Raw genomic sequence first — 15510 nt, 5'->3', positions numbered from 1 at the left:
TAAATAGATGAGGCAACTTATTAGAAAAAAAGTTGCTTAGAATGTCACAAATGGATGGTGTATCCTTTCATGCATGTGGATTCTACATGGAGACCCTTCACTTCTATTTAAAATGAACCTAATAACCATTTGGAACACATATTTTGGAGAAATCTACCATAACCCCAGATGAATGACATCTCTGGGTTGTTTTGTTGGGAAAGGGTGTTTGGGGATTATTTTCTTCCTTACAACTCACTGGGGAGTGTGAAAAGGGAAAATGGAGCTTTTCTCCAATTCAACATTTTTCTCCAAGTCTTTCAGACATCCCAATCAAATAGCACTTCTCTGTTTTGTCACTGGATATAAATTTGTTGATACCTCTGTTTATCGCATTTATGACCTTTTGCCTTCAGTTATTCATTGATCCATCATCCTGTTTTCCTCTCTCCCAAATAGAAGAATTAGGATAAGGATTGAACTGATTTATTTCTGAATATCCCAAAGGAACTTAGTGCAGCCTCTCTGCTTCGTATGAGCTCACTCTAGTAATTGATGCAGGTGTTTCGCTGAAGTCATTGACAAAGAACATTTGTGTCTATAGGGAAGAGGAAAATGGAGGTTCTGGATATTGATTATTAAGGGAAAAATTAATTTAAGAAGAGAGTTGTGTCATAATGCTTTCTAGAATAATGGGATTGACTGAATAACTAATAACCTCAAAACCATCATAAAAAGATGCTCATCGCTGACTGAAGCTTTCTGATGAAGAAAAGATAAGGACAGATAAGCAACTTCTGAGAGGAGGTAAATGTGACTTGCTCATTTTTTTTTTTTTTGTCTTGGCAGATAATTAAGACTTAGTTTAAGAACAGAGAGAAGGTACGAGTTTAAAAATTGTAAATATTTCTAGTAAGAAAAGATAACTTTTCCTTATGTCTCCATAGAGCCATTTTGGCTATGTTAAAATGTATTGGTTTTATGAAACCCTACATGTGTTTCTTTCTTCATCATTTCTTCATCATTTTAATGAACTGAAGAACTTCAAGAAACATGATCTTTTTTTTTGTATAAGTACAAATTAGAGTGTTATTTTATTTATTTATTTATTTATTATTTTTTTCTTTTATTCATATGTGCATACAATGTTTGGGTCATTTCTCCCTCCTTCTCCCACCCCCTCCTATTTTGCTGTGTGGGTTGAGATGGATCTGGTGGAAAGTTATCAAGTATTTGAAAATTGGAAAGAAGCTCAGATATAGTTGAGTCCATGTACTTTCACACTGAGAAGTGACAAAGGGCCTGTGAATGTTGAATGACATGTTTCAGGAATAAAATCATGATTTCAAAACTCTTACCTCAGATCTTCCTTTACTTATGTCTTATGTCCTGTGCTTTCCACATGTGTACATGTTGACTGGTAATCTTCTCTAATATGCAAATTTTATTTACCTATCTAGACTAAATTTTTTAAGAGCTCTTGAAATTTTTCAAGAACATATCTTTGACTTATTTTTACCTCTTAAAACGTTACCTACGTCTTGTCTTAGACATTATTATGAACAGTAAGTCATAATTAAGGATAAATGTTTACTGTCGGCATCATTTGTTTTTGCAAATTGATATAGATGAATAAATTCAGAAATAGTTGGAAAACTCTAGCAAGAAAGAAAAAAAGAATCAGAAAGAAGATAGATAAGCCCAAGGATTGTTTTTAAAACTCAGAAGAATTTTTTCTTTGGTTGTTGTTTTCACTGTTTTAAAATTGGACTAATGGCAGTAGCAATAAAAGGATACAGATAAACTAAATTTCTCTAAAATAGCTTCAGTTCAGAGCAGTGCTAAAGGAATACCTTCAAAGAGGGCTTAGAAAATGAGGGAAAAATAGTCTTTCCCACTGGTTGTGTGTTCACAGGACTGGAATGAGGGGAGCTTAAGAGGGGAAAAATGGGAAGACAACCAAGTGTACCTCCCAGCTGAGTATGGCTGTCAATGCTGTCAGTGCCAATGTGACTCTTACATTCTGAGCTTTGAATGATTACAGGTCATAGAGTAGATGCCACTAAGAATTCATAGCCCTTTTGGGGCCTAACTGCAGCGAACCTGATAAATAATTCAGGTTCTCAGATGTGACTGGGTATGAAAGTCTTTATCTGAACTTTTTCATATTTTCTGTTACTGTCATCTCAAGTCTGTTCATCTGATTCAGTTAAAATCCACACCCTACAGCCTATAATTACTTTGTTTGGCCAAAGAAAGAAGTCTTTGGGAACATAGGGTTTTTCTTTCTTATATTACAATGAAATATCTTGAAGATTCTGCCCTATCTTCCTCAATCCCCCAATTTGCCAGCAATTTTAACTGGCTTACCATTAATAGGTTTTTCTAAATTATTCAGTTAGATTTTCATTCATGAGTCACTAACTCCCATTTGTACCCCTAATGTATTTCTTCACCAAATTTTTTTTTAAATTGCATGATTATAATAAAATAGTATAAATGGCAATGTATGGTTTGCTGAGCATAGTCCCAATAGTCAAGAGTGTATGTGGAGCTACTAGAAACAATACCTTGGTAGCCACTCATACCATATGTCCTGGTCAGCATATTTCACTGAGGGCAAGGGGATTGTTGGTGGTGCATTGATTAAGTGAAATATGAACATGAAACTTTCTGCTACAGATACCCAATTCTGAACTGTGTAACTTTATAAAAGTTACTTGAACACTTGCTACCTTAGTTTCTATGTCAATAAAATGGCAAAATAGTAACTTACCTCATAGGGTTGCCAAAAGAATTAAATGAGTTGACAAATCTGAGACACATGGTATGATGCCTTTCATATACCTTAGCTACTGTTTTTCTTAATTCCATGTTTGATAATCTATGGAATTGTCATTACTGCTCCCCAAGATGACTGATGTATTTTTTTCCGCACATATTTATGTACAAAGTAGGAACACAAGCAGCACCATAATTTCCCAAGTGTTTTCTCTTCTTTCCTTGGAGCCCATATCACCTTCTTTGAGAGTGCAAGATCTGCTACATTTCAGGAGATCATGCTCTTCATAACCCAAGTATTAGAGTACCATACTAGAGTGGGGTAGTATTTTTATTATGTGGGAGCAAGTGTTCACTTGGGAGTCCTTTCCCCACCCCAACCCTGGTTTGCTTCCCTCCTGAGGTAGACATTTCCATTTAGGAGCTGTTGATGCATAGGGTACAGTAAAGAACTGAAGCACATCAATGATTTTTAGGGTCTGAGCAAGCAATGAGAGTTAGCCAATATTACTTACCTTAGTGACCACTTAGCAGTACTTTTCATTTCTGTTAATGGATTGTCATTGAAGATATGAAGTCACTGTTCACTGACCTGAAAAATAGGGGATGGATAAATTCTTGGAATTGGTAAGGGTGAGACCACAGCAACTACAAAAAGAAAGTTTTACACTGGTTCGTGATCCCCTTTTCATGATGACCTCTGTCGCTTTTAGGTTTCTGTATTTGTTCCTCTGGAGTGGGGATATCAAACACTTTCATGTTTTGGGTTTTCTACCTATTCCTGTATCTCCCATAGTTAGAGTTGAATCAACATGGATCGTAACACATGGGTACTCAAAAGCAATGTTAGGAATCTCTCTGTATAGCTATCCTTAACTCAACTAGCAAAAACGCTTTGTCTTCCTTACTATGCTTATGTCTTCTCTTCAACAAAATTAGTGATAAAAGCAGAACAGGACCTTCCTGGAACTGAGGGGGGAAGGGGGAAGAGGGTAGAGAAGCTGGGCAGGGTGGAGAAATGACCCAAACAGTGTATGCACATGTGAATAAATGAATAAAAAAAAAGAAAGTTTTTGGATCTGAGAATAAGAAATATGCTTAGAGAGGTCTTAAAGCTGAAGTTAGATTCAAAGTGAAGGAAGATTTTCCTTTAGTTCACAAAAAGGTCTGCTTTACAAATCTTATGAGAGTTGGATATCAGTGGGCTGCTTCTCAACCAACTTTTGTTATGATGGTTCTTGCCATGCCTTTGTTATGGGGGATGTATTTCTCATACTTCTACTGTATTGTGAAGTCAGGTTCATCCCTGTATTAGTTAACTCAGACTGCCATAGCAAAGTACCACAGGCTGGTGACCTGGACAACAGAAATTCATTTATTCACACTGCTGGAGACCACACAAAGTGAACGTGTTGGCAGGATTGGTTTCTTCTGAGACATCTTTCACTAGATTGCACATGAATGTTTTTCTTCCCCTATTTCTTCATACAGTCTTTTTCTTGTGCATACCTGTGTCCTGATTTCCTTATACAAGGACATCAGTCATATAGGATCTGACATAATGACCTCAGCCTAATTCAATTACCCCTTAAAGACTGTCTACAAACAAAATCTCAAGTTAAGGTACTGTACTAGAAATGTGTACTTCAACAAATGAGTTTGGGGGTGGGAGACACATTTCAGTACTTCCTGTCATATACTGGTTATTTGACAAGTGATTATTGCATGAGTGAATGGATAGATGGATTTTGTTTAATTTTGATATGTTTATGGAATTGTAAATTCTTGCAGTCATAATGATGTTTCTAAAGTTTTTGTGCTTCTGCCATCCTGAGGGTATGATTAGGAGGCAAAATTCCTCAGTGATGTTTCTATTTATTCAATAACTATACACAAATGTTTTCTTTAGGTAGTCTGGTCCCCTCATCATGTGGAGAGTCACCACAGTCAGTAGGCTTTCCTGAAACATTTGCAGGGTTCTGAGGAAGGAGATGTATGTAGAGAGATCTGCTGTAGGTGTAATTATTTAAGAGTTATAAGTCATACTAAAATTGTTTTAAAATGTATGCATCTTTTCTACTCTCAGAATGTGTTAGAAGACCAAGCAGGTTTGATTTTAGAATCTTCAAACTCTAGCTGTTCTGCTTGGAAAAATGGCAATGCAGGAAGGAGTGGCCACAAGCATCTTCCTTCCTCCAGTGGGCTTTGTACCTACTCCCCAGCTCTGAATTCTACTCCCCTCACTGGAGCAAGCCTAGGTCAGAAGGTCAGACATAGAGGAAAGGCCCAACCTGGCAATTTTAAAGCATTGAGGCAGGAAATGGTAGAATGTCTAGAAGGGGCAGTATAGACTTTGGTTGGCCACCCCTCCTTGTCTCTGGGCTGTCCTATCCCTGATGAATGTGGTGTTGGTTGCAGCTCTAAGGCTGATATTTTAGTCAGTTTCAGATTCTTCAGAAACTTTCATTAGTTTTGAGATTATTTTCATACTCTGAATTCCCTGAAGAATGGTCATGATAGTTGAAGAGAAAACACCAGGGGCGGAGCTTAGCACATCCAAAGGTTACGGTTAAGTTAATAGAAGTGACTTTTTCACTGGGAATTTACTTCATTATGCCTGACCCTATATACCTACAGTGTCTGCTAGACCCCCAAAAACTTCTCCCAAAGTTTAACTAAATATTTATGAGGGGATTTGGTTCTTGAAGCACATGAGCAGATTTCAGATAGAAGGAGAGCATGAGTAGACTTCTCTATCCTTGAGTGCGACCCTCATCTGCAGTGATCTGGGATAGAAGTCCTGTACCCCTCCTAAGGTGAGACAACCCAGTTTTTCACAAAAGACATAAATCAGGCAGCCTTTAGGAAACAAGTCTGGACTGTACTAAGAACTTTTTTTTTTTATCACTATGGTCAATAAAAGCTACTTTTTCAAATGATCTGTGGTTGCTTGCTGGGCTGTACACAGAGCTTCAGAAGAAGGAAGTAAGTCAGAGAATTTCTTCACCACATAGAATAATTTATAGTTAGGAAGCAATTTACTTACTAGGAAACAGCAAGTGGCCTGTTCCTTCCCCAGTGGAGGGTCATTGTGCTGAGCAGGGTGGCAGGCTTCAGTGTTTATGGTAGAAAGGGGAAGACCCTTCTAATTAATTACATGGCTGCCTTTACCCAGCATGGGTACCTCACTTTGTCATCAAAGACCTTGTTTACTCAAAGCTGTGTTTCCTTCATTTATTTATTATTTATACCTCATCTAGTTCAAAAGAGAATTTGAGGCAGCTGAAAGGAATCTGTGGAGAGTTCAGGAGACTCTGAAACAGGACATAGAAGAGAGAACGCTGACAGAAGTTTGGAGTTACATTTCCTCTTCAGGGTCTTTCTCACTGTAAATTTTCCTTTTTCTACTTCATCCTTTCTGTAAGAACTTCTTTCACCTCTTTGTTGCATAGTTCCAGGTCTTGTCTTTTTGATCTTTGCCTTCTCTTGTCCCCTCCCGTCAAGTCCATTCAGCTATGGGCTTTCCATTGCCCTGGAAATAAAATCCACATGGTTTTCAAGAAAGGTTTGTATGTCCAAATCCAGTAGGCCTTTCTGTGCCTTTCCAGGCACGTTGTTTTTTCAATTCCTAAAAGATACCAAGCTCTTCCTTCCTTCACCATTATGCCTATTCTTACATAGGCCAGGATAATAATACTAGGCTGTCTCATCTCACATACTGCCCTTTCTCAAAGATGCATATCTCTCTTTTAACAACTGCTCATGCTCTGTGTACTGGAGATCTTATTCTCCAAGATGGTTTTCATAGTCGCCATATTTAAACTGACTTCCACACTTCTCTCCAGTTATTCTTCATCATCCCTTCATGTTGTCACTTATGATTTGTAAGATTTTTGAGTCTCAAGTTTGTAGCTTTTATTTGATTTTTACTTTCTTGCGTTCTAAACATATCTCCCTCTTGATGCTAGGGACATCATCTCTCTTGCTCACAGTTCCATCACACAGTAGCCACTCAAAACTGATGAAGAAATACTAGCTTTAGACTAGCTTGGTGGCTTTTATGTATAATCCCAGTTACTTGGGAAGAAGAGATAGGGAGTATTACAGTTTGAGGCTAACCCAGACAAAAAGCCTCAATCAATAGCTGGAGATGGTGGTGTGCACCTGTCATCCTAGCTATGCTGGAAGCACAAATAGGAAGATTGTGGCCCAGATTGACCCAGATAAAAACTCTGAAACCCTATATCCAAAATAACTAAAAGCAAAAAGGGCTGGGGGCATGGCTCAGGTGGCAGAATGCCTACTTAGCAAGCACAAGGACCTGAGTTTAACCCCTCGGCACCACCAACCCCCAAAAAAGAAGGAATACACCGTATTCCTAGGTACTCAGGAAACAGAGGCAGGAAGATCACAAGTTTAAGGCCAGACTGGACAAAGTAGTAATAATATCTTGTTTCCGAAAGAAAGTAGAAATACAAGGGTTGGGGCACAGGCCAATTGGAAAAGCCATTGCTTAGCATGTACAAGGCTGTGGGTTCAATACCCAGCAGAGAGAGAAAGAAGGAGTAGGAAGATGTGGGAGGAAGGGAGGGAGAGAGGGAAGAGGGAGGGAGGGAGGAAGGAAAGAAAGAAGGAAGGAAGGAAGGAGAAGGAAGGAAGGAAAGAAGAAAGGAAGGGGAAGGAAGGAAGGAAGGAAAGAAGGAAGGACATTCTTTCCATGACCACCATATCTCAGCCTACTTCCACAACTTTTTAAGACCAGAGCATGCAATTTTGCCAGACTTCTAAGTGTCTGGAAGCAATGAATAACCCAGTCTCATTCAAGCATAGGATGATCTCTGCATCACTCTCTGTGTTTAGATCTAGTTTACTACCCCAGATTTCCCACTACTCTCTGCTTGAGTTTTATTTTTACTTAGCAATGAAAAAATTGCAACCTTATTCTGCTAAAACTTCAAATGGTTTAAAAAAAGATGAAAAATGGATCAAAGCTAACTTTTCATTTGAATATTGTTAGTGCGGGTATGCATGTGTGTTTTTGGAACCACCTTTTAGTGGTGTTGCCTCCCCCTGGTGGCAGTTGTATACACATGGATCTGGGGACATGGGCTGTCAGAATATATCTGACTTTCCTTAAAACAACAAAAAAGTCATCATATTGTTTTCTTTCTTTTTTTGGGGGGGAGGGGAGAAGTTTTTTCCCCTTCTCTCTTTTTCTAAACAAATAATTAAATGGCTCAAATTGATTGGCCGTATATACTTAAGTATATATGGGTGTTTTGCATTTGGGTTAGAGTTTGAAAGGTGCAGTGTCCATAAACAAAAGCAGCACTGACTGTGTACAAATCTATAAAAGGATCTGCTTCTGTGTCTGAATTCCTCTGTGTTTTGGGAACATATCTCAGAATTTATTCAAATGAAAAGGCCACCGGTATAGATTTTGAAAGCAGCTCTCAAAGATCTGTTGTGAATTTTTCTGTTTTGTTTTTAATAGTTCCTTCTGTGCATTGTGTAGCTGTACTGGATGTAATTCTGATGCAGCTCATTTGGGGTTTTATTTTAAGCTTTGGAAATGATTTGATCTTAACCCATATCTTGTCATGTTCAGGGGGGAAAATGTCCTTGAGAGAATGAGACAGTCAAGGAAAAGAAATAATAATCTTTCTTCTGTTTCTTTCTTCTCTCATTTCTCAAATCCAGAAATAGTCTCATGAAGATAGCCTGACGCCTCAGCATGACAGGTGTTCTGTAGATGAGAAGGTGCACTGTAAAAGCCTATTTATTCAGGGAGGAAATTTTATACCATTTACATTCAGAGCCATGCCTATGATACTGAAATAGGCATAAGCAATGAATTTTACATTTTTTTAGACTCAAAGGCAGATACCTCACCTGGAAATATATACTATGTAATTTCATTTCACATGAGTAATCAATATTGCCAACTGGAATCTATATTCTCCTTGTGAAGAATACATAAGATTCTCTGTTTTGTTATGTGTATTACATATGTGGTGCAATATATTGGTGGAGAAGTAGGCCATGTTTATATTTTTGGATTCAGTTTATTTTTTCATAAGCTTTTTTTATAGCTCTCAAAAATACTGGCCTATTTTGAATTGAATCTAACAATATGGAATGGTAAAATGGTATGCAATTAAAGCTTAGTTGAACTGTCACAGTGAATTTATGTAAATGTATAGAACCTATTGATATTGTGAGAGCAGAAATACATGTATTTTGGGGTAGATCACAAAGATTACCCTGATTTTAGCTCACAACCAACATAGAACTGAAATCTTAGGTATCGCTGTACTTCTCATCAAATCTGGTGTGTAATTATGGTTCAGACTGACATTTTTAGAATTTAATGGTATTTTGAAAAGCAAATATAGTGCAGTGGTAACTGCAGTGATTTTCTAGTTGCACGTCCTATGCCTCTTCCTAAGGTTATCTAGCTTCTTTATGTTCAGGGACTATTCAGCCATTTCTCTGTCTATCCATCAATCTTCCCACATAAGTTTAGGTACCTTAAAACCTCTGAATGCTGTTCTGAAATATTATCTCTGTGATTTCTTATGGGACCTTGGGTTGAAGATGTTGAAGCATTTTACAGACTGCCTCTTCAAACAAAGTAATCATCTGAAGGTCATTCTTTGATTCGTTCATTTATTCTACAAACAGTTCTTGAATGCCTGCCATGTGATGCTATAAGCTCTGGGGAAATAACCAAAAAAAAAAAAAAAAAAAGACCAGCATCTGCCTTGTGTGGAGCACACAGGGAGATAGGACAAGGAACAGGACTCGGAAGCCCATAACTGGGTTCAGATCCAATCTTCTCTTATTTACTGATTGACTTAATAAATATGGCCATATAGTTTTAGAGATGGTGGATAAGGGAAGGTATGTATGTATCATCAAAGGAAAGTTGTGCTCAGTGAATGAAAAGGGAAAATAAAATTGAGTAGATTCAACAAACGCAACTCTACCAAATTAGGAGCTAATGCTCTTTGGTGCAGGAGGTTTTGTTGTTGGTTTTTAAGGAGAATAATAGGAATCAACAACATGGTGAGTTTGTATTTTCCACATTAGGTAATTGTAAAAAATTAATACTTTTATTTTCTCCATTTTACATGAATTATCTGAGTACAGAGAGGTGGAGTCTTGTGCCAAGTTAATACAACTGGCAAGTGGAATTGCTGCTCAGGTCTCCTGTCCCCGTAACACATCTGTTGCTCACCACACCTTCTTTACTTCTCTTAAACTAGTTTACTTTGTGCTTAATTGGTACTCTTAGTCATTTTTCATGCTCACATTTAATTTTCCCAACATTCTGTAACCACGGCTGACCATTACCTCTTTGAGGTGAAGAAAGTATGTTCAGAGAAGTGGAAATAGGCACCATCGTCCCGCTATTAGTGAGTGGATGAGCTAAGATCAAAGCTAAATTCTGATTGACTCTAAAACTCTCTGTTTTTTCCATGAAACCAATTCCCACATGATTATTTGATGCAAAAAAGAGAAGGACTAGTCATATGGATTACCCTGAAAGGCTGTGGCTAGGTAGATAAACCCTAAAGTGGTTAATCATTGAACTCACCTTGGGAAAGTTGGCAAAATGCACATGGTCAGCCTTCTTACTTAGCAGACCTATTAAACCAGAATGTGTAAGGGTGAGACCCAGAAACTTGCACTTTATATCACTTTTCCATAGTATTTTTGATGAGTCTCAGGGTCGTGAAATTACTGTACCAAAATGATGGGGAAAAAAATCTTTCTCAAAGTGAAGAATCTAAGAAATCAGATATTTGATATTTGTTTAAGCAAATGAATTAATGTTATGAATGAATTGACCTACCTACCTTTGAAATAGATGGAAAAGTTTATAGATATGAGCTATAAGAGGTTCATTTTTTAATGGACCATATATTTTTATTTTCTCTTATAACTCTCTTAATTCACATTTTTCCCTCTGAAATTTGCTTTACTATATTTATTCATGACTGGAAACCAACTACCCAGCCAGTGGCTATCAGAAATTTTTTTCAGGGCATCAAGACAACTGAGCATTTCAACTTCTGGATCAATCCTACATGTGGAAGGGTGGTTGGTATCAAAAGAAACCATTATCATGCAGCCTCACAATTTAAAGGGATCGTGGAACAATCCATGGTAGCGCCCTAATAGATTGAGCATGGTGTGTGACAGTAGTGAATGTGTCCCCAAAATGTATGCATTTGATTTTATAACATATGCATTTGATTGTTTTGTCTAAACTTGTCTCTACTATTGAACCAAATGGAAACAGTGTGAGAACAACCCTTCAACTGTGTCGGAGTATTTTGTGCTTTGCCACATTAGCTTTAAAAAAAAAAATTAAATGTTTTCAATTCTAGATTGACTGGAGCCAGGAAATTGTTCACTGTTTAAATAAAGTATTCCCTTCTTTTCCTTCCCTCTTTCTTTTCTTCTTTCCTGCTCCCCTTCATTCTCTCTCTTTGCATTGGCAATGAAAAATATTCATCTAATAAGAAATTTGAAGAGGCTTGGCCCAGTGAATGAGACGGAAAAAGGTTCCAAGTTAGAGGGTGGCTATTGTTCTGTTCCTCAAATGCCTTTGCTAAACTCTCCATCTTGACCAGCTAACTATAGAACTGTCTGATTGTTATATAAACAGTATTTATAACCTGTCCAAAGGAATGTAGAAATATGCATTTCCAGCTTACAACAGAGACATTCATAACATAGCTGGGTTTATGGATTTGGATTTGGTAACTTCAAAGGTCTGATTTAAGACAAATTGCTTCACTGCAGAAACTCAGTCATACATGACCCTAGTATAGTTTTCTAGGAGAATCCTTGTTCAGTTAGCTTTCTCATTCATATCACTTTGTGCACCATGCTGTCGTGTCACAATCCAGCCAATGCTTAAACCATTACAATTTTATTAGGTTTGTCCTGGTGTCGTTATGTTATGCTATTGGCAGTGCTTATTGACAGTTCTTATTTTCTGTACTATGCTTTTTATAGTCTGAGTTTATTAAGCACTCCTGGAATACAAGCTTCTGGAATAAATTAAGAAAAAAATTCTTAGGTAGTATTAAGACAAACATTTTGCAGTAAGCTTTTACATGATTTATGTGCTTTGCGTCTCAGTTCTTCTGAAAAGAGTTAAATTAATGCAAAGTAGCTTGGAATAACGGTTTCTGTCATATATATGAGACTGGCAAGGCCAGGTTCTCATTGTCCGCAAAGAGCATTTATTAAATGCTGACTTACACTCACGCTTTTAAAACTACGTTACCTGTCTTTAAGTAAAACTTTCTGTTTTAACCTGGTAATTGTTCTTCACAATCTCTGGTTTCATAAAGGAGAAAACATATTCAATTCAGTATTCAAACAAATTGGAAAGAGAGTTTTCTCTTAGTATTTCTAACTCATTTATGAAGTGTAAATGAAGTACCTAGTGATTTTGAAACATGGGTTTAGTTATTATTTTCTAGAAGCACAACAAAGAGTTAGAAGAGAGTGCTCTGCACAGTGGAAGTTTTATTCCTTCTCTGAGCTCACCTGGTTCCATCTCTTGATTCAAATTTCAAGCAGCTTGGATCCACATGCAAAATCCTTAAATGAACCAGGGGGCTTGAGGCTTTCTATCCTTCAGATCTTTAGTAGACAGTCCTTCCTCTAGAGTATTTTTGTTTTTCCTGATACATCGTAGATTAGGTTAGAGCTCTTTCCACACTACCTAACTACCTGGTGCTCTAAATTTATTCCTTTTTCCTAGTGTCCTAATCCCAAGTTTAGTCATTTCTCTCCCCTCACCAAACTTTAAACCTTATGAAGCCAAAAGTCACATAGGCTCTGTACACACTAGTGTCTTCATTCTAGTGCCCAATAAATATTGATTGAATAAGTGAATGAAAAGCATATTACATCTTCAAACTTTCTTGTTATACATGACATGGAACATTTTTAGATCATGTTCATCAAAAATTTAATTTCCTCTAGCAAATTAGTAATGGTATTGCACTTGTACATTGACATAGGTCAGTGGTTCTCAGTGGGACGATTTTATCATCCTCAAGAAATATATATGGCAATAATGTCTGAAGACATCTATGTATGCATACTGCAGCCTCATAACGAATTACCTAACCCAAAACATTACCAGTATCGAGACTGAGAGACTCTCAATCTTGTAGGTGAAGATGCACAGAACTTAGCAGATCATAGGTGATGTTATTCTATTCTACATATTTGAGTTTACTTTTTTGGATATCATTGACAGTAATAATTATACAGAATAATGTCTTATATTTATTATATTCTTGTTATGCTAAGGAACTATATATACTTTTCACAAATATTATTTAATCTCAGCAGTGCTGTTCGTTGACTATTAGGATACTCATTTTTTATATAAGGAGACAAAGACTTAAAAGCATGTGTCCTTTTACATAGGAACTTAGAGAACCTATCTATAACAGGGACTTTTCTCACCTAGGAAATTCTATTCATTGTGTGCTTTTATCATTATTTGAAGAATTGAGTGGAATCCTATACTCAAATCATCCTATTTTATTCTTTATGTTACTTTCTCACCTCTTCTGAAGAATGTATTATTTAGAGGGGTTGATAGTATTAGGGATTGAACTCAGGGCCTCACTTTTGCTAACAGGCTAGACAACCATGCTACCACTTGAGCTACAACCCTAGCTCTAGAGAAAATGTTCTTAATTACCTTATAATTACCTCTCATTGAGATCAACATTTTCTGCTGTGGACAAGTGACATTTATAGTCAATACTTGGTACCACCTAGAAGATGCAATTTATGTGAAAAATGTAATTTAAGGTTATTTCTTGAGGACAAAAAAGGACAAGCATGTCTTTCTTTACTCTTCTCGAAGAGCCATCTGACATGCTGTTGCATTTATTTTACATTTTATAAATTGAAACATGAATGATTAATTAAGGCATCACTGTGTTTAGGGCAACATTTCTCCAACTTTAATGTGCCCAGCCAAGGTTCTTGCTAATATGCACACTCTGATACTGAGATTTCATATTTCTCTACATTTCTGAAGTCAGGTTCATGTGACTGGACCAAAGGCAAGTAGCAAGGCAGTAGGAAATATGAAGATGCATTGAAACCTGAGCTAAGGGTAACATCAAGCACATTGGGTTAGATTCATTTTTTCTACACTGCCATAATACCCTTAGTTGTATGAATTATCATTTAAGCATATAGAGACATTTTTTTTAGAGGGAATGACTCCTTTCAGTGGCAAAACCCTAGTTGTAAGGATTTAATTACTTGAATTGTAATAAAGCATCTCACATATCTGGTTTTGCTTGGAAAGAGACAATCTCCCCACACACTCCTTAAAGGATTTCTGCGGATTAAAAAGTATTTTTACTATTTCTGGTCATCAGAGAAATTTTTTAGTTCAGTTAAAACCTTTTAAATTACAGAGCAAATTTATAGTATCCTTGACACTTAAATAACACTTACAGTGTTTCTTTTCTTTTTTAATTATATTTCTAAAAATAGCTAAGGGAACAGTTTCAATATACTCTCTGAGCTTTTAAGTAGACGTTGCTCCAATCTCTGTGCATGGGTGAGAATTAAGAGACTTGTGATTCATCATGTCCTGTCATGTTAGCTTATTTTGTAGGGAAATCAAATCTGGCACCTTTCAATTAATTTCTTTACCTCTCTAATCTAAAAACAGATGGAACACATTCTGGAGCAAAGAGACATGATTGCTATCTATGGATTGCCTTAACTCCCTTAATTGTGTCTTCTATCATTTCAAAATTTGCTAAAAGTCCTTCTATAAAAGCAAGAAAACATTCACAAACAGGAAGGTGGCAGTGTTGAAAAACAACTTATTCTCATTCCTGAGCTTGGCAACTCTTAAAGGGATCAGAATAGAAGATCTCATCTGTACCTTGGGTCCCAAAGGAGGGCATAAGTGGAAATGTGTCATGTACTGGAGTTTGGTCAGTCTCCTTGGTTACTCAAGTATAAGCTATTTGGAGGAAGACAAAAGAGAACAGGGCAAGAAGTGAGGAAGAAAAGAGAGGTCTTTGCCTTCAAATGGGCTTCTGTGCATTGTGTTTATATGTTGTTATAACAGTGACTGGAATGTGGTTGTGACATATTGTCAGGTAACAAAAGGGAAGATAAATAATGATACCACTTGTGTTATGTGTGTGCATAGATAAATGAGGTAATAAAGAGCATCAAATTATCTCTGGGTGATAATGTAATTAATAGTCGTTATTATTTTTATTCTCTATCCCTTATAATGCCTTCTCTAAAATTCTCTATTAAGCAAAAAAACATTTGTATCAGAATTTTAAAATACATTTCAAGAGATGTAAATTTATGAAATTATGGCTTTTTTGAAGTAGATTGTCTTTGAAAGATCATATATGATGAATGTATTTGGAAATATTAATGCATTTGGAGGAATATTTTAGTTACATATGAATATTTAAAATTTTGTTTGTTGAAGATTTGTAACTCTTTAGGGCTTCCCATTTTTCCCTTGAATTTTGCTAGTTGCTCAATACCATATCCATCTTAAAAGAAGACCAGTAAGATTTGTGAATGATTATCATTAAATTTCCCCATGAATTTGCAGTATGTCTATTGCACTTGTGTCTTTGGGTATATAAATAGATATTTAAGAAAAGGTCTTGATTTGGATGTAAAATTCAGAATGTGACTATTGACAGT

General features: G+C 36.6%; 1 protein-coding gene across 5 annotated transcripts in view; it reads left to right on the top strand.

Moving 5' to 3' along the window:
• Positions 1 to 15510, top strand: part of Flrt2 (fibronectin leucine rich transmembrane protein 2) — a 107366-nt gene that overhangs the window by 65321 nt on the left and 26535 nt on the right. The window lies entirely within an intron of this gene.

The sequence above is a fragment of the Castor canadensis genome, chromosome 3, assembly GCF_047511655.1.
Source record: "Castor canadensis chromosome 3, mCasCan1.hap1v2, whole genome shotgun sequence".
Taxonomy (NCBI): Eukaryota; Metazoa; Chordata; class Mammalia; order Rodentia; family Castoridae; genus Castor; species Castor canadensis.
The sequence above is the reverse complement of the archived record's forward strand: the minus strand, read 5'-3'. Positions and strand labels throughout refer to the sequence as shown.